This window comes from Macaca fascicularis, chromosome 11 (assembly GCF_037993035.2).
Source record: "Macaca fascicularis isolate 582-1 chromosome 11, T2T-MFA8v1.1".
NCBI classification, from domain to species: domain Eukaryota; kingdom Metazoa; phylum Chordata; class Mammalia; order Primates; family Cercopithecidae; genus Macaca; species Macaca fascicularis.
Window position 1 is genome coordinate 25,617,619 of NC_088385.1, and position 19,566 is coordinate 25,637,184.

General features: G+C 37.0%; 1 long non-coding RNA gene across 5 annotated transcripts in view; it reads left to right on the top strand.

Moving 5' to 3' along the window:
• The first annotated feature begins 3,588 nt into the window (after nt 1–3,588).
• Nucleotides 3,589–19,566, top strand: part of LOC135966186 (uncharacterized) — a 336,730-nt gene continuing 320,752 nt past the window's right edge. For 4 of the 5 annotated variants that reach the window (XR_010579323.1, XR_010579322.1, XR_010579324.1 and 1 more), the window contains exon 1: nt 3,589–4,033. This is a non-coding gene — a long non-coding RNA (uncharacterized lncRNA). Of the gene's footprint in view, nt 4,034–17,574; nt 17,662–19,566 lie in introns of all 5 variants that reach the window. The other variant, XR_012419724.1, reaches the window with a different exon arrangement.

Sequence of the window (19,566 nt, forward strand, 5' to 3'; positions counted from 1 at the left end):
AATTGAAAGAGGAGAAAAAGCTGAGCGTCTGATTAATCTGCTTCTTAGTCATGGCTTTGTCCTCACATTTAGTGAAATGAAATGATTGGCGAATTTTTTTTTGTGCCCTCACCCAAAGGAACATGAATAAGTACTAAACAAAACACATTAAATATCATTTATATAGTAATATGTCCAACTCTTACTGTCATTCATCTGGTAGTGTTTGGATAGTTTTGCATAATGGTTAGAACATGGGTTTTAGATTCAGAAAGATTGGAGTTCAAGCCCCCTCTATTTCACTAATTGAATGGACAAATTAACCCATCAGCCTCTACAATGTGGAAAATAATACCACCTCACTTGACTGTTGTGATAATTAAATAAACTATAGAGATGTTTCAGTTTGGTTTTCACTCCAAGAAGAGTCTGAGACAGGATAGTTAGTTACGGAGATGCTCCCAGGAAGCAAGAGTGAGAGAGTGGTTAGAGTGAGCCAGAGAAGGAGGAATAACAAATGTAAGGATGTAATATTGTGGTTGCTAATGTAGGCATTTGTGGCTTTATCTAGCTAGCATTTCAGAGAAGCAAACAGAATGCATCCCAGAATTGTCTCACTGAAGGATGGGAGTCTGGGGCTCTTCTTTACTGAGGGTTTCCCATGGGGATGTTCCCTTCTCTGCATTTTCCAAATGTTCCTATACAGGAGTGCAGCAGACTTCTGTGGCTTCAGCTAAACCATGTTTTTCTCTGAGGGACAGTCTATATCTGTTTACTCTAGTAATGGCTGTAACTTCCTGGTGGCCTGACATCTTTTTTGGGGATGAACTCCTAAAAGGTACTAGGATGTAAGAACCTCAGGAACAGTCTGGTCTTGATGCTCTTCTGAGATGAATGAATAATATCCAATGGTTTCTTCTGTTTTTGGTCAAGTATCAGAGTCCCAGAAGAGGTCATCTCATTAGATAGGGTTAGGCCATGTTTTCATCTCTTCTTCAGCTGGGATGACGTGGAGAATTATTTGCCTATTCTATTACAAGTTATTCCATTACAAGAGATTAAACTTTATATAATAGCAGATTATTATTTTGTAGTTAAATATTTTTCCTCCACACAAAATATATAAATAATATTCACCACTCCCATTTAAGGAGTTTGAACACTATAATGTAATTTTTGTTCATGGATGAGTGAACACTACAGCTTGTCACTCTAAAAATGATCAAGCTGTTTAATACCTATCTAATTAAAACAGGTCATTTGCTAATATCTTCATGCTTAATCAATTAAATCCTAAGAAGAAAAATAATATGTTATTTAGATCAAAAGAAAATAACTAAAAAAATAACCTGTCAGCTCATTAGTGAAGTATTTTTTTTTAACTATAAGCAAAACAAACAAACAAACAAACAAACAAAAAACTTCTGTCTCAGAACACTGGCTGGTTCTTTGAAATTTTTGCCCTATCTTTCCCCTTCCCCTTTCTTCTCTACCTCTTCTATCATACTGCTTTCAATAGACAAGACATTTGGAGAGAATAATGACTGGTAGTAGCTTTTCTCCTTTTCCCTCCCCTAGGTTTTAGAGAAATTATCATACTATTGCTATGCTTTTAAGCTCTCTTCAGTTAATGCAAGAAAGCATCATCTTTAAATACTAAACCATCATTAACAAGTAAAACATCTATAGCTAACAGGTAATTGGAGATTAAGTGGAAGGTTCTAGGAGGACCTTCCTTCTTGATACAAACTTAATTGGAGCATAAATATTGAGAAATATGGAAAAATATATTTTAATCATGGGAGGGTAACCTTTTGGAATTCCTATTCTCTTTCATTATTTCTGTATGTGGATACTGAGGGAGAAAACTTGGCAACTCAATATCTTGTTTTATAGTTGTGTTTAAAACAGAAAACAAAAGCTGGCAATAATTTTTGGGCAATCGATCTCCTTATTATACTCTCTTAGTAGGTCCTCAGTTCAATTTGGTCTTTTATTTTACCATGTACAAAGTTCTGTGTCAGGGCACTGGCTGGTTCTTTGAAACTTTTGCCCTCTCTCTCCCCATCCTCCTTCTTTCTCTGCACCCTTCTCCTGTGCAGTTATAGCCCAAAGGTAGGTGTTCTGGGGTAGGAATACTAATGGGACTGCATTTTCAAGAGCAAATGCATATTGTACTCTATGATTCAGCCAGTGAAATTCAGAAAGCTGACTTGCAGTACTACTCAGTGCCAAAATTCATTCTTAGCTTTGAATACAAAACCCAAGAGCTACTTTCATGTATGTTTTGCTTACTGACAACAACTGACTGATGTGCCATGTCAATTATCAAGGATTATTTTTAAGTCCTTATTATTAGAAAAGGAACAAAGTCATTATGTAATCTAATCTGACCTCTTAATTCGATGCACTACTTTTCTCTTGTTTAGCTGTTGTGAACTATTTCAATGTGAATTGCTATTTTCGTTTTGTTTTTACTTTAACAATCCCTACTCTAAAAAAAAAAATCTCAAAATGTTCTTAAGGAGTCAATTCAAAACTTTACCTCACTAAAAACTTCTTCCTACTGTTCCAAACTTCCATCTCAAAGCACTGACACATTCAGGGAACAGGCATATAAAAATGCCTTTTTAATACCAGGATTTAAAAATTTTACTTATCTTTCATTATTTTTTCCAATTGTCATGCTATCCTCCCTTGGACCATATTCTCAGGTTATATTTTTCTGCAGATCTTTGTCTCCAGATGTCTACAATGGCTATCATCATAGAAACTTGTTGCTAGCGAAAGTAGGCTAAATTTATAAGTAAAAAGGAAATATTTTTCCTGTTCCTGAGAACCAGACATTTCTGATCTCAAATTTTATTAATTTGAGATCAGAATTAATGTTGCTTAGTTATGGTGTTTGAGTCAAATATAGAAATAGGTAATATTTTCTTATTAGTATATTTAGCATTTAAATTAGTGTTAGTATTTAAATGTAATTACTAGTTAGTATTTCAAATACTCAATTAAATACTAATACTAATTATTACTAATACTCATTTAATTTAAATACTAGTGTTTAAATACTAATTTAAATTTAAATACAAGTATTTGAATTAGTATTAGTATATTTAGTATATATTAATATTTCAATCCCCATAGCTAGTTCTTCTAGTTCCTTTGCATTTGGGTAGACTATGTCAGAGGGAAGATCTGGGACTCAAGAGCTGCTTTTCAGATTCTTTTGTCTCACAGGGTGCTTTCTTGATTGGGTGCTCTCTCCTTTCCCCTAGGGATGGGGCTTCCTGAGAGCTGAACTGCAGTGATTATTATTTCTCTTCTGGATCTAGCCGCTCATCAGAGCTACTGGATTCTAGGCTGGTACTGGGGAGTGTCTGCAGAGTCTTGTGATCAGTCTTTAGGTCTCTGGGCCATGGATACCAGCACGTCCTCTGGTGGAGATAGCAGGGGAGTGAAGCGGACTCTGTGAGGGTCCTTCGTTGTGTTTTTGTTAAGTGCGTTGGTTTTAGGTTGGTTGGCCTCCAGTCAGGAGGTGGCGGTCTCAAGAGTGCATGGGCTGCGGTAGTAGAGGGAGGATACCAGCTTGCTCTAGGGTCAGGTGGTAGGTAAGGCCATAGAGCTCCCAAGAGATCATGTCCATTGTCTTCAGCTGCCAAGTGGGATAAAGACCCCGAGGTAGGGGCAGGGTTAGGCGTGTCTGAGCTCAGACTCGGCATGGGCGGGTCTTGCTGCGGCTGCTGTGGGGGATGGGGATGTGTTTCCCAGGCCAATGGAGTTATGTTCCCAGGGAGATTATGGCAGCCTCTGCTGCAGTCACACAGTTCGCCAGGAAAGTGGGAAAAAGCCGGCAGCCACAGGCCTCAGCCAGCTTCCGCACAGTTGAAAGGCCGGTGTCGCTCTGACCGTGCCCCCACAACAGCCCTGAATGTATTTACAGGCAGTCAGTGAGGGGGGCCCAGAACAAGCCTCCCTACTGAGAAAGCAAACGGACTCACAGTTCTTAGGCTGTCCCATTGAACCTGCAGCAGCAATCCACCTCCTTCAAAAGGTCTGTAGCTTCTCTTGGCTTTCCTGGTGTATTCCTGCAGTAGTTCTTGGAGTAAAAGTTTATGATGTGGGTCTCCACATGTTGCCTTGTCTCTCCGAGTGGGAGCGGCAGGTTAGTCCTGCCTCCTATCCGCCATTTTTGGATCCTCCCCCATAGGTAGTTCTTTACCAGTGTAAGCAACAAGTGGTGTTGCTTTTGTGGTATTTGCTATATTGTCTCTACCTTTCTGTGCCAATGGTCTAAGGATGAGTGGAGAATCGTGATTCAGAATTTCTTTTTTCCATACTTCACGATGGCCCTGTGTGTAGCTTCACATTGCTGAGTCACACTTCTCAAACTCATTTTCTCTGAGTTAGAGGGTGAGAAACTGAGATGTGACATAGTGAAAACTTCCAACATTATGAATACTACAATACAATATTTTTAAAGGTAAGAGGAGTTATTTGCGCCCCCGTAGACTGCAATGATTTTCAGTGTGCACTTGCCATAAAGTAGTGAACTGTTGAACTTTTTTTTTTTTGAGATGGAGTCTTGCTCTGTTGCCCAGGCTGGAGTGCAATGGCACGATCTAAGCTCACTGCAGCCTCCACCTCCCAGGTTCAAGTGATTCTCCTGCCTCAGCCTGCCGAGTACCTGGGATTATAGGTGTGTGCCACCACCTCTGGCTAATTTTTGTATTTTTAGTAGAGGCGGGGTTTCACCATGTTGGCCAGACTGGTCTTGAGGTCCTGACCTCAGGTTATCCAACTGCCTTGGTCTCCCAAAGTGCTGGGATTACAGGCGTGAGCTACTGTGCCCGGCCTGTTGAATATTTTTGACTAAAATCCACAGTGAAATATACAGATAACTTAATGTCCAAAACATATATCTACATACATGCAAAACTGAAACAAAATTTTCATGAAACAATTCTTACCCTATATTCCTCGTATTGCACTGTGAATATTTTTTCTTTTTTGTTTTTTAAAATGTTGATTAAACTCAGTTGATTTTGTGACCTACTAAAAAGCTGTTAATCAGATTGAAAAGTACTGTATTAATGGGGTGGGGGAAGAGCTTTCTAAATCATATACACAAATATAATACACAAAAACATAAGTGTTTTTTAAATTTGTTTTTATGTATATGCAAAATGTATTTTTCACCATAAGTTTTCGGGAGAAAAGTTTGCAAGCCACTACCTGAATGAATAAAAGAATTGAAACTTTTATGCAACCAACAAATATGAAAAAAAAAAGCTCATCACTGATCATTGGAGAAATGCAAACCAAAACCACAATGAGATACCACCTCATGCCAGTCAGAATCACCATTATTAAGAAGTCAAGAAACAGCAGATGCTGGCCAGACTGTGGAGAAATAGGAATGCTTTTACATTGTTGGTAGGAATGTAAATTAGTTCAGCCATTGTGAAGACAGTGTGGCGATTCCCCAAGGATCTAGAAGCAGACATTACCATTTGACCCAGCAATCCCATTACTGGGTATATACCCAAAGGAATATAAATTATTCTGTTATAAAGATATATGCACACGTATGTTTATTGCAGCACTGTTCACAATAGCAAAGATATAGAACCAACCCAAATGCCCATCAGTGATGGACTGGATAAAGAAAATGTGGTACATAGAATACTATGCAGTCACAAAAAGGAATGTGGTCATACAGGGACATGGTTGAAGCTGGAAGCCATTATCCTCAGCAAACTAACACAGGAACAGAAAACCAAAGACTGCATGTTTTCGCTCACAAATGGGAGCTGAACAATGAGAACACATGGACACAGGGAGACGAACAACACACATCAGGGCCTATCAGAGAGGGGGGCAAGGGGAGGGAGAGCATCAGAATAAATTGCTAATGCATGCAGGGCTTAAAACTTAGGTGATGAGTTGACAGGTGCAGCAAACCACCATGGCACACATATACCTATGTAATAATCCTGCACGTTCTGCACATGTATCCCAGAACTTAAAGTAAAAATAAATAAATCAGAACCAAAAAAAAAAAAAAAAAAAATTGAAACTTGCCTTCAGAGGCAAGTAGGTAAATAGAATGTGCAGTCCTGATTTATTTGTATTTATTTTTTATTAGTTAATTATTAGGCAAACCCATAGGATTGCTTTTTGTTTTCTTCCCTCAACTAATTGTTTTTTATTTTTTTTTCAAGAATGATTAGAGTTCTCTGATCACATTATAGACATACAATAGCTATGTCAAGTGTTGGTTACAGTGATGGAGTTAGTTTCTTGATCTTAAACATAATGAGTAACTCTTTGATATACTCTTGTGTACATAATGTTTAAGGAATCTTATAATTTTTAAATAACACTTTGGGACTGCTTTTTCAGTGATGATGAGCAAGGGTTAATGTATATTCATGTTGTAAAATGGATCCTCTGTAATTGTTCCTGTATTACATATCCCAAGGGCTATATTCATGACAGTTGAAGGGATAAATTTAAATGTTTTCATGAGGATTGGCATAGTGTTCATATAACGTTAAGTATAATGCTAATGACTAGAGAACTCAATGATTCAGAAATCTGTGCCCATTAACACCAGAAGCAGTGACTAAGTGTCTAAGTATCTGACTGTATGCAATATAGTGCTAGACTCAAAGCAAACAGAACCTACTGTCTGCCCTTTAGAGGTTTATACTCTACAATATCAAGTCCAAAATAAATATTTTTCACCCCAGATAAAAGGAAAAGTGGGAGACTTTTGTCTTAGTGGCACTCCTCATTTGATAATCGTTTCTCCTCATAAAAATTCTCCTCTGTTACCACCTCCTTCTCTATGATCTTTAATTCCTCTGCTCTCCCCCAACCGTCACCTCTTAGCTCTCTGGTGCAGCTTTCATGCTGACTATGCATATCTAGCCCACTCTCAGCACTTCTCTCACCTTCCTCTGACTGAATCAGAATAGACCATAGACTCTAAATTTGACTGTCAGGGTTTCAGGCCCAGCACTTTAACTGGCCAGCTTTGAAAACCTGGACGACTCATTGCAGTAAACATAAAAAGTGTCAGAATGTCTGAAACCTACTTTCAAATAGTTCAACCAAGTATACATATGTTAAGATACATACATTAACTTTAAATACCAGTACATACTTTGTATCCTCACACACACATATGTACAATACAAATACAGTAGGATGTTAAAAACTGGGAAATCAATGTGAGCAGTATATATAAGTTCATTGTAAGTTCATTGTGCCATTTTTCAAATATTCTATAGAAATATTCTGTATTCTATAGAAATACAGAATATTCTATAAAAATTTCTATCTTCTATAGAATTTTCTACATTTCTATATAAATATTGTAATATTCTATAGAAATTTCAAACTAAAATTTGGGGAAAAAACAGACTATTTCCCTGTATCGTAAGTACCCAATAAATGCGAGCTATTATTTTTATTAATCCTGCACTGTGTGCCTGTGGGAGATAAATCCCCAGCCCACTCCTAGGTAATGCAGACATTAAGTGCTGGTCTTTAAGAGACATAATCATAATCCTTTTTGCCTGCCTTTCCATATAAAAACGGATTGGGAGTTTTGTAGAGTGGCAGTCTACTGGTATATAGGTGACTAATTAATTATTTAGAATTACAGACTGTTCTAATTTTATGGAGTTGAAAGTTCACCCACACTGTGCTAGGCCTTTATTTCCCGTAACCAAGCTAATCTCCCTCCTGAGTAACTTCCAACATAGTAAGAGGAACAGAGTAGTAAGTGAAACGCAGACACACACACGCACATAGGTGGCACATATGTGCCACATAAACATGCCAACTGATCACTCAAACCTTTAACTTGCTAAATAATACTAAATAATTTTTGTCTAGTTTACACAAATTCTTTCAATTAAATCTTTAGAAAATTGAGTGTTCAATTTTTGATTGAAGCTGATCTTTCTTTGCCAGATGGTGTTTGGGTGTAGGGAAAAGCTCAGGACTCCACCTGACCATAGGAATGAGGTGGCTGGATGGTGCTCTGTTTTTCTCCTGCTCATCTGGTCTCATCTCTGGACTGACAACCCCTGGGAAATGATTCATTTAGGTGCCCTTGAAGGACCTGAAGGCTTTTATGTCTGCCCTAAAAAGTAATCATAATCTCCTTTCGTGGCAGCCCTGAGATTGCTGAAAAACCAACTCAAAGTCTAATCCTGAGAAGTGACTTGTGGTGAACAGACTCCAAGAAAGCCCCAGTTATTCCCACCTCCTAGTATTCATGCTGTTGTGTAGTCCTCTCCCTTTGAATGTTAGTGGTGATGCGGTATTTTTCTCACCCCCATTCACTGAACTCATGGCAGTGGCACCCCATCTACTTGGCCCACAGTGTTTAGCCCCTTGCAGGAGGGAGCAAGTGAGCAAGTGAGTACGGGATCCAGCTGGCTGCTCCAGGCGTTGACACAGGAGTAAGCTCTGTGTGGGGCCCATGACCAGACTAGACATGTTGCCTTGAGGGGAATGCAGCGGCCCCCAGGGTGCCTGTGACCCCAAGGCCTCACAGGTTGCCTGTGACCCTGAAGCCCCAGAGGGGGTGTTATAGTGCTCTTTTAGTTCTGCCGCCTGCACTCCAATGGACAGCACTGTGTTAGCAGCTCAGGTGGTCTCTTGCCTTGTCATGTGGGGTGGCTGCCTTCCGTTGGTGAGGGCAATGGGCCAGTGTGACAGCCTTTTCTGGGTACCTACATTTGATGAGCCCCAAGTTCTTGTCCAGCATCCAAGAAGCATGAGGTCATGTGGACGATTGAAGGATGGTGAAGGCAGAGAATTGTACTGAGTGATGAAAATGGTTCTCAGCAGAGAGGGGAACTGGAGAGGGGATGGGAGAGGCAAGTCATCTTCCCTGAAGTCAGGTTGTCTCTCCCCCAAGTCAGGCTGTTTCCCCTACTCCACCAACTTGAGTCTGGGGTCTTTATAGGTACAGGATGGGGAGTGTATGCTGATTGGTTTGTGAGTATGTGAAAAAGGTTACAAACCAAATATTGGTTTGTGAGTATGCAAAGGTGGGCACCATGGTGCAGAAAACCTATTAGGAAAGGGTAGATATGTGTAAAATAGGTGAAGGGTGGGGATCAATTAGAGAAAAGTACGCCAAACAGGAGGACAAGTTCTCAATCCAGTCCGAGGATTTAACTTGTAGTTTGACTTTCAGGCTTTAAAGTGTCTTTGGCTTGGAGATAAGGTTTCACCAGGTACCCGCCCCTATCTGCCCAGGCATTTGGCTGTTTCCTGTTGCTATCAGTGGGACCTGTGACTTGCTACTAACAAACAGAATATGGCAAAGGTGATGGGATGTCATTTCCATGATTCTATAAGATTGTAACATGTATATTGCTGGTAACCCTTCCATATTGACTTCCTCTTGCTGGCTTTCATAAAGAAAACCACCATAGGAAGAGACATACCTGGTAAGGAGCTAAAGGCAGCCCTGCCCAATAGCTAGGAAGGAGCTGAGGCTGTCAGTCCAACAGCCTGCAAGGAACTGAATCTGCTCAAAGCTACATGAACTTAGAGGAAGATTCTTCTCCAGTCAATCCTCAGTTGAAATTCCAGCCCTGACTCATGGTAGCCTTGTGAAAGACACTGAAGCAGAGCACCCAGCTACACTGCTACTTAGAATCCTGATTTGCAGAAATTGTGAGATAATAAGCTGTTAAATTTGTAATAATTTGTTATGTAGCAATGTATAATTAATACATAACTTTTGCCACAAATTGAGCAACCAAGGAAGTCCACAGAGTTATGAGTTCCTAAACCTCTGGACTTATCTATGGCATTAAATTATTCTGGACATACTTTTTTTTTTTTAGAGATTTTAGAACACCAGAAACTAGATTCAATTAAATTCAATTCAAGCCAAGCCTATTTAATTCCATTCGACAAGAGTTCCTGAAAACTTTCTGTATTCCCCTGCCAACCCTGCCCCATTGTGATAGACCCTGTGAATAAAAAACTAAATATAATGTTGTCCTCAGTTCTCTGTTGGGGAAGACAAATCTCTAGGACTTACCACCACAGGGCAGGATGTTTAGGATATGAGTTTTTGTATATTTTTAAAGCACCCCCTTATGGTTAATTTTATGTGTCAACTTGACTGGACCACTATTCCCAGATATTTGATCAGACCTTATTCTGGAAGTTTCTCTGAGGATGTTTTTGGATAAGATTAATATTTAAAGCAGTGACCTTTGAGTAAAGCAGATTGCCCCTCATAATGTGGGTGGGCCTCATCCAATCAGTTAAAGGTCTCTAACAGAATCAAGACTACAAGACTTAACATCTTCTGTGCAAGAAGGAATTCTGCCAGGAGATGGCTTCCAGACTTGTACTAAATCAGCTCTTCCCTGGGTCTCCATAGTAGCACAGGCCAATTCCTGAAAATAAATCTCTCTATAAACAAATATGTATATATGCATTCTATCCATTTTGTTTCTCTGGAGAACACCCTCATGTTACAGCCCACACTGTAACACTAATATTTTAAATTGCAACCTTTACGTTGATTAGTTCCGTAGTCAACTGTGAATCTTAATTTATAGTTCATGTTTGCTACCTGGTCCCTTCTCTGACAGTTTCCCTACATGGCAAGTTCTTTGAGGATATCTGGATGTTTTTGAAAATCTATATACCTACAAACTGTCTATTATGGAAATGAACCACTTACTAACTGTGTGATTTTAGGCAAATTACTTCATGTCATTAAGTCTCAATTTTTCTCTTTTTTTTTTTTTTGAGACAGAGTCTCCCTCTGTTGCCCAGGCTGGAGTGCAGTGGCGCCATCTCAGCTCACTGCAACCTCCGCCTCCCGGGTTCAAGTGATTCTTGTGCCTCAGCCTCCCAAGTAGCTGGGATTACAGGCGCCCACCACTGTGCCTGGCTAATTTTTATATTTTTAGTAGAGACGGGGTTTTGCCATGTTGGCCAGGTTGGCCTTAAGTGATCTGCCAATCTCAGCCTCTCAAAGTGCTGGGATTACAGGCATGAGCCATGATGCCTGGCCAATATTCTCATGTAAAGGAGTAAACTACCACTTCTTGAGGTAGAATTGCTCTTGAGGTTGATTGAGGTAAGTCTATAAAGAATTTAGTATAGTGCTTAGTGCTATATTAAACACTCAATAAATCTTATTTTTGTGTGTGTGTTATTATCCACACCAGAAGAATAGTTACTGTGAATGAATATTCATTAAATTGAAAATTATAATAACACAAGATAGAAGGCATCATGTCCAAAATGATGTTTATTTTTATGAAGGGTGTAAGGTCTGCCTAGATCCACTTCTTTGCATGTGGATGTCCACTTGTTACAGCATCACTTGTTGAAAAGATCGTTTTGTTTTGTTTTTTTTTCCATTTCATTGCCTTTTCTCCTTTGTCAAAGATCAGTTGGCCTTATTTATGCAGGCCTCTTTCTATATTCTCTATTCTGTTCCATTGATTTATTTGTCTGTTCCTTTACTTATTAATACCACACTGTCTTGACTACTCCAGCTTTAGAGTAAGTCTTGAACTCAGATAGTGTTGATTCTCTGACCTTGTACTTCTCTAGTATTGTGTTGGCTATTCTGAGTTCTCTGATTCTCCATATAAACTTTAGAATCAATTCGTTGATATCTACAAAATAACTTTCTGGGATTTTGATCAGGATTGTATTGAATCTGTAGATCAAGTTGGAAAGAAGTTACATCTTGACAATATTGAATCCTCTTATCCATGAACATAGAACATCTCTCATTTAGTTCTTCAATTTCATTAATCAGAATTTTGTAGTCTTCTTTACATAGATATTGTAGATATTTTGTTAGATTTATACCTAAATATTACATTTTTGGAAGTGCTAGCATAAACAGTATTGTGCTTTTAATTTCAAATTTACTTGTTCATTGCTGGTATTTAGGAAAGCAATGGACTTTTGTATATTCTCATGTATCTTGCAATCTTGCTATAATTACTTATTAGTTCCAGCAGGGATTTTTTTGGGAGTGGGGGGTCAATTCTTTCAAATTTTCAACATAGTAATCAAGTTACCTATGAACAAAGTTTTATTTCTTCCTTCCCAATCTGTCTGCCTTCTATTTTTTTTTTTCTTGTTTTGCTGCATTAGTTAGGAATTACAGTAAAATGTTGAAATAAAGTGGTAACCAGGGACATCCTTGCCTTACTTCTGATCTTAGCGGGAAAATTTCTTACTATTAAGTATAATGTTAGTTGTAGGTTTCTGTAGATTTTTAAAAGTTGAGGCATTCCTTCTAATGATCTCTAAATTATTGAGAATTTTCATTATAAATGGGTATTGGATTTTGTCTAATGATTTTTCTGTATCTATTTATAAGATCATGTGAGCTTTTTTCTTAGCCTGTTGATATGATGGATTACATTAATAAATTTTTGAATGTCAAACACATTTTGCATACCTGATAAATACAACTTGGTCATGGTGTTTAATTTGTTTAATACATTGTTGGATTTGATTTGCCAATGTTTTGTTGAAGACTTTTGTATCTATGTTCATAACAGATATTGTTTTATAGTCTTATTTTCCTGTACTGTCTTGGTTTTGGTATTAGAGTAATTCTGGCTTCATAGAATGAGTTAGGAACTATTAATATTTCCTCTCCTTCTATCCTGAAAGAAATTTTAGAAAATTGGTTTAATTTCAAAACTTTTGGTGTTATATCTAAAAGACCATTGACCAATTCAATGTTACAAAGATTTAACCCTGTGTATCTTTAAGAGTTTTATAGTTTTAGATCTTACTTTTAGGTTTATAATCTATGTGGAGTTAATTTTTGGGTATCGTGGGAGATAAGGATCCAATTTGCATGTAGGTATCCCATTGTCTCAGTTGCATTATTTGAAAAGACTATTTTTTTTCCCCATTGAGTAGTAGTCTTGGTCTTTTGTTGAAAATCAGTTGACCATAAATATGAGGGTTTACTTTTGGATTTTCAGTTCTCTTCCATTTAACTATATATCGGTTCTTATGCCAGTATCACACAATTGATTACTGTAGCTTTAGAGTAAGTTCTGGATTTAGGAAGTGTGACTTCTCTAACTTTTTCTTTTTCTTTTCTAGATTATTTTAGTTATTTGAAGAACAACTTAGTGCATGGGTCTTACCTTTTTAGGTAAACTATACTATTATTTGCTCTGGGGGCTGCCCATTTCCTCTGAGAGTAGCCACAGACAGGGGCAAAGGGAACTATGGTTTTTAATTCCTTTCCAGTCTGAGGTCCTTCTTCCCTACCTCTCTTACCTTAAACTGGCATCTCTTCTGATTTTTCACAATAGACTGTTAATGTCCATTGAACACAAAGGCCAAATTATTATCAGTCTAAAAATTACCATTCAACCTACAATTTACCTTACAAACAGGGAAGTAAGAAGAAATAGTTGATTTTATCCTTCTAGCGCAACAAAGAAAGACAATGGGCATAGCCACTAGATTTATGTTAAAAGAGTCTGAACATTCATTTCTTACTACAAAAATGAAGTAAGATAGTGCAACTTTGAAATGTAAACCTCATATTACAAAATTCTTTTATGCTGGTTAGTGAGAAATGCTAATTAACACTCATGCTTTTTGATTATTACAACTATTAAATTTATTTGCAGTAATAAAAAATTCATCAGTTATATGAAGTCTTTTTATATGAAAGATTTAGAGCAATTACTTTTCATGTCCACTAAGGATGACAGAAGAGCCCATGGTCTTAAAGGAAACCAGCAATAATTTATACAGAATTAAATGGCCCAAAAGACAAGTCTAGGGTGTCATCATAACTATGGAGGAAAAGTAACATAAAGGGGTCATACTGATGAGTCTCTAAATTTGTTTAGAGTGTGACTCAAGCTTGGTACAATTCGATAGTCTACTGATGTTAGCCTGTATTTAAGAAAAATTATTAAAAACCAGGAAACAAGGCAAAAACACGATTGCATGTCCTTTCAGTATCACTGGAGCATTGCCTAATAGGCCCAGGCAAGGAGATGTATGTTTGTTTTACTTACTATTTACTATTGATTAGAACACAGACACTGTGAAGTTAATTGTTAACTTGTAGCTTTTGGTCCATTAGAAGCAAATGATTTCTGCCAGGTAGAGAAGATCTCAAAGGTTATGGTTGTATTGCCTGGCAGGATACTAACTGGTACTATGTCCAACTTGGCAAGTTCATTTTAACATCCCTTTCCTAACTAACTGTATAAACATTTATTTCTTAAATTCTATGTTTGATGCAGCTTTACTATCTTGCTGGTTCCCTCATTAATGAATTAAATAAATATTTGATTTGTGCTCATGCTAAATTTGTATGAGAGCCCTGCTTTTAATTTTTTGAGAATTATACTTTAACAGTGGGGAATCAAGAGAACTGATTTTCTGGCAAACTAAGTGTGTGTGTGTGTGTGTGTGTGTGTGTGTGTGTGTGTGAGATATAAGAAGCAGAAATCCACAAAATAGATGTATATATGTGTGTGGTTATATTAAAATAGATGATCTCAGAGTAGAGCAGGAGTGGGTAGTGAGAGGCAAACAACAAAAAGAAAAAGTGAAAGAAAGAATTATTGAACAAAAAAATACTGCTTTGAAAACTCCCCAATATGTATGATTTTACCTATTTACATATTTATGTATATGCATAAATTTTTAGGATGTATGAAATACATATATTTGTAGAGCTGTCAAGTGAAAAAGATAAACAACAGAGAAAAGAGTGTAAAGTGTATATATTATGATATTATGATTCAGTACTGGAGTAAACACAGAAAATGTAAACAAATACCCTGTAGATGTCTAATTATGCTGTATGTGTGTGTATCTACCTATTATCTATCTATCTATCTATCTATCTATCTATCTATCTATCTATCATCTATCTATTATACATATCTATCTATAGATAGGTAGATGGTTATAAATGACAAGAAAGTTTTGCAAGGAGTCCATGCAAATCTATTGGATTTGTAATCAGTTGGAAACCCGACATGGGTGGAATGGAGAATAGAGTGGTGTGGAGAGGAAAGATAATGTCTTCACTTAAATTATCCTTATATTGTTGATTTTGTTAGAAAAAGTGTAAACTTGCTGGGAGACATAAAATAAAAGTTTAAAGTGTATATATGTATAAATAAAAAGTTTTTAGAAATAAAATAAAACAGTTCGGCAGTTAATTATAACGTAAGTCAGCATTGCTTTGCAACAAGCTAGTGGAGTGAGACCCTCTCTGGCCCTCAGTTTCTTCAATTATGAAATGATAAGGAGGGAGTATTTAAACACTAAAGCATTCAAATTCTATAGTTGGTTGAAAATTGTTTTCTGAGATTTAAATAAACTATGAAATTAACTTTTAAAATGTCAAAACATAGAAAGAAGAATGAATGTACTTAAGTGAAGAAGAAAGGAACGAAAGAAGTAAAGAAGTTAGGAAGAGAGGGAGGGAGGGAGAAGGAAAGGGCCACTTAGAAAATCTTGATTTGGTGTTTTTGTCATTTTGCTAGTTTGTATATAGTTGCTGGAACACCATTACTGTTGCAGCCTCTACTTTGCTTTTGTTCAGTTGTCATTATGGTGGCAGAGCTTTTGCAACAAAGAGTGTGTTTCTTTTTTTTCATGCAGGAATTTACTTCTAAGAAGTAAATTAACTGGTTGTTTGGGCATCCATGAATAAGACTGTTTTTTTCTGCTAAAGGTTAGGGGAAATCAACATTTTCCTACTAATAAGTGAAATTTCATAACTGACACACACCTAGAGTAATTATTCTCTCACAATTGTTTTGTAAACTCCCTCCCCGACTCTCACTTTTTTATGTGATTTGTCCGGTTGAATTATGCTAAATATTTTCAGCATTTTCAAGACATTTAAGTAGCTAATTTTTACACAGCCTATTGGGCATTTGCTGACTCAAATTTCCAAGTTAGATGACTTTTCCTAGCTGATAATTACTTAAGTATAAGACAAGTAGAAAACTTAGCTTTTATATTTGGTACTTTCATACATCACAAATAATAAATCTTATAGAAAATGTAAGCATTTATTATTTGTGTTAATTAATGGGTAAAAATAGAACCCAAAACTAAAATTAGAAAATTATAGTACACTTGCGTACACTTTTACACTGGCATATTAAGTGGATCATGTCATATTTTTATCTACAGTTTTACCCAGATTTCTGGAATACAATGCATTTTTTCCTTTGATATAAGGGTTAAAACTAAGGATGAACAGATGCTACTGGTAATTTCAACACCATCACCCAAGTTCCAGATGTCTCCTTTCAGATACATGCCAAAATTAAATACAGATTTTGCTAAAACATACAAGCTATTCTTTTAATCTGCAAGCATTTCTAGTTCTTACTAATAAGTTCTTCCATCTTTAATCCACCTTCTACTAATCGTCCACTTACAGCAGCACTCTCCATTGACCCAGCGATGAAACCCTCAACAGTTAATCCAAGATTCAAACACCTAGAGCTACAGGGTTTTTGTTGTTGTTGTTGCTTTTAATATTTTACTAATTCTTAGTAAAGTCTTCCGATTCATTTTCCATTTTCCTGATGGGAAAAGAGAAACCAATTCACTGCCAAAAGCATTCCATATTGGATACTAAACAAAGTCAGGTAGCAGCTGTCTAATCTAAACTTTGGTGGATAATTAGCAAATCCAATATCCAAAAGAAACAGGTAATTGTTGTGATTCATGAATTTGTTGCCAGAGCAGATATTTTACAGCTCAAATATCTTTCCCTAAAGAAGGAAGCTACCTAGAGTTTTGAGCAGTAAAATACTGTTTTCTCCCTAAAGAGAATTGCTGTTTACTTTGGGGATGTTCTTGGCATTCAGCTACTTTTTTCTTCCTCTTCTTCATTTTTTTCTTGATGATGTTCAGAAAACCTATGAAGTATAAAAACTTTATTCAGGCAGAAATTCCAACTATTCATCATTGCTTTGATTCATCAGAGTCCAGGAGGACACTGTGGACTGGAATTGTGTGATTTGCAAAGAGTAGTCACTAACACATTGGGACACCATAACATGAAGTAAAAACATTTTGTCTATTTGAGGTCTATTTAAGGTCGAGCTTTCCAAATGAGAGAAATCTAAGAAAGTACTCCTTCCAAAGACAAAAAAGTGAAGTAAGTTTTTACATCATGCTTTTGTACATTTACTCCATTGCATGCCCCCCTCCCCATTCTACTCCAATTTTCTGGTCTCTCTCACATGCCCAGTTCTCTTGGCACACTCTTCCTTCTCTCCTTATACCACCTCAGCTTTCCTTCCCTGCCTAAGCTGTGATACTACCTTCTCCTTTAAGACACTTTTCTGTCTTTTCTGGTCTGATAAATGTATCTGTGTGTATATGTCATTAGAAAGAAATGCCCCTGTGGAACTTTTAATCATTCTGGTCAGTTTAATACAAACATGAGAAAATGTTATACAAATTTCAGACCTTCTAAAAAAGAAACTTGATGTCCAGGATTGAAGGGGTTTCTCCCACCCAAAAATGGAACTCTCTTTTCCCTAGGCCATTGCTTTTGGAGCCCTGGATAATTCCCTCCTAAGTCGTCTATCCTTTCCAGAGGGCCTTCATATTGCTTGAAGTCCAAAGCAAGTAAGCAAACAGCTTCTGTTTTGTTTTCTCTTTGCCGTCTTTTCCTAAAACTGACACCATTTTTAATGTTTTGGTAAATATATATAACATGGTGTGTGGAAAGAAATGGGGAGTAGAGAAGAGGCAGGTTGAATAACATGAGTGATTCAAAAATAGTGAAAGAGAGAAAAAAGACATTTTCTAAAACGTGATCTTGGATCTTCAATGGACAAATATTTTTAGAATCCTAGTTTACTTTTTGTGGAATAGAATCTAAAGGATAAATGAATTTCCAAATTATATGCCAAAATTAAAAAATTACCATGCCAAATAGAAGCCAGTCAAATTGAACATTTAATTGTGTAATTACAAAATATGTATTATATTTGCTTTTCTTCATGTTTGAAGAAACTTCTGTTGGAAAATTGGATACTCTGAGATAAGAAGAACAACAGTGAGACATCTAACATTTATTAAGTGCTTACTATGTGCAAGGCATAATTATTTTCCTTTTTATTTTGAAAAATTTTAAAGTTACAAGAGAATTGAAAGAAAACATGTTCAAAAAGTCAACAAGTCTTAGCAACTAACACCAGCATTCCTCTTAAGGAGAATTTTATTTTTTTTTAGTTTGTGTTTTTTGGTGGAAGTTTCAGAATATTATAACTACCTTGAGAACATGATATGTAGAGGAAAAAGGCAAAGAGGGAAAAAGCGGGGGGTGGTGAGAAGAGAAAGAGATAGAGAGCAGGCTTCCATGAAAAAATCAAGAAGAATGGTAGTAGTAAGAAAGAACGAAGAGAAATGAAGGGACACTGAGGGAAAAAAATAATTGACCAAACCATAAAGTAGAATTAAAGTAAGAATTTAAGAAATGAGTATGTCCAATATCCAATTTAACCTGTTTGGATACAACAGGCATTTTTGTATTATTAAATCAGAGACAGGCCAGAGGCCTGTATTATTAAATCATAATTTCAATATTGAAATTATGAAATAACATGGACTTTGAAGTTAGAGAGTCCTGAGTTCCAGTCTCATATTCCAATTCTTGACTTCTTATAGGTCATGTCACCATGATCAGGTTGTTCAGTTTCTGTAAGTTTGTTTCCTTAGATGTATACAAGTGAAATCACCTTTTATAATAATTCTAATAAGTGACAGGCATCAAGTGACATCTGCCATATGGCAAGTATTCAAGAAATATTCATTCCCTTTCTGTTATGTTGTATTCTCTGTAATTCAGATGAATAGAAGCCCAGTGAAGGGTTTCCTTGGGGGGTGCAGAGTCAAGTGAAAGTACTGGGGGAGTATATGAATTAAATATTTCAAGGATTTTGATGTTTCAAAAATATAAAAAACATAAAATTCGGCCGGGCGTGGTGGCTCAAGCCTGTAATCCCAGCACTTTGGAAGGTGGAGGTGGGCGGATCTCGAGGTCAGGAGATCGAGACCATGCTGGCTAAAACGGTGAAACCCCATCTCTACTAAAAAAATAGAAAAAATTAGCTGGGCATGGTGGCGGGCGCCTGTAGTGTCAGCTACTTGGGAGGCTGAAGCAGGAGAATGGCGTGAACCTGGGAGGCGGAGCTTGCAGTGAGCCGAGATCGCGCCACTGCACTCCAGCCTGGGTGACAGAGCAAGACTGTCAAAAAAAAAAAAAAAACAACCATAAAATTCATCCAAATTTGGTGCCAGATCTAGTTTTATAAATTATTAATTAACAGCAACTATAATACTATTGTTATAGTCCTGCCAATGCACTACAATGTGGAAGTCCCTCATTGTGAGGTATCACCTGAGTTCTTTGTCTCAAGATCAAGAGAATTAAGAAGCATAAAAACAAAGGGTGAGGTTGGAGCAAAAGTTTAATAAACGAAAGAAGAAAGCTCTCCACCATGGAGTGGGGGTCCAGAAGAGGGTTGC